Here is a 912-nt window from a genome sequence, read left to right as displayed (position 1 = left end):
CATTTCCTTTTGCCCATTTGTCCTTAAACAGAATCTCTTTGTGAATATTTATTGCTTTATACTGGTTGCCATTGGCTGAGCGTTTTTCCTATGTGATCATAATTTCCAGTCATTTTCTCACCTTTAATTCATTTGTATGTTTACTGTTTTTTTTCTTTTCACATTCTCTTAACATTGTTTCTTTTTCATTCCTATGGTCAGCAAATATTTTCTTTCAGATTGTGGTTTATCTTTTCGTTTCATGATTCTATCTTTTGATGGATTCTCCTTAATTTTAATAGAGTCAAAATAGTATTCGTCAAAATATTCATGGGGGCCTTCCTTATTTTCCTAGATAAGAAAACATTCCCTCCTACTGTGAAGTCATAAAATTTGCCTATAACTTCTGACAATATTCTGATTTTGTCTTACTCAGGTGATTTATTTTTTTCTGATTTGGTCTCGTAGTCCCTCTCAGGAGAGTTGTTATAACCTGTAACTTTACCCTCACAGCACTCCGGGGTATTTGGTTGTGGATATTTACAGTGTGCCTTTTTAGGAGGCTTATTTTTTTGTTATTTAATAATTTTTAGAGACAAAATCTCATTGTGTTTCCCAAGCTGACCTTGAACTCCTAGCCTCATGAGATCCTCCCACCTCAGCCCCCCAAGTAGCTGGGACTACAGGCCCACACCACCTGGAGTAGTTTTTCCTAATTTCAATAAAAACCAAAACATACTTGGTGTGAATTTCATGAAATTTAATACCATACTAGATATAACTAGATAAATTATATCACGGGAATATTCAGTCTTTTTTCTAAAGATGTATGATGTCTTTTAATTTATTTCATTAAATATTTATGTCTTTCAGTGTATACTTTTTGCATTATAATCATTTTACAACCTTCATTAGACTTTCTGGGACTTCAAG

Source organism: Propithecus coquereli, unplaced genomic scaffold (genome assembly GCF_000956105.1).
Source record: "Propithecus coquereli isolate 6110/MARCELLA unplaced genomic scaffold, Pcoq_1.0 Scaffold164, whole genome shotgun sequence".
NCBI classification, from domain to species: domain Eukaryota; kingdom Metazoa; phylum Chordata; class Mammalia; order Primates; family Indriidae; genus Propithecus; species Propithecus coquereli.
The sequence above is the reverse complement of the archived record's forward strand: the minus strand, read 5'-3'. Positions refer to the sequence as shown.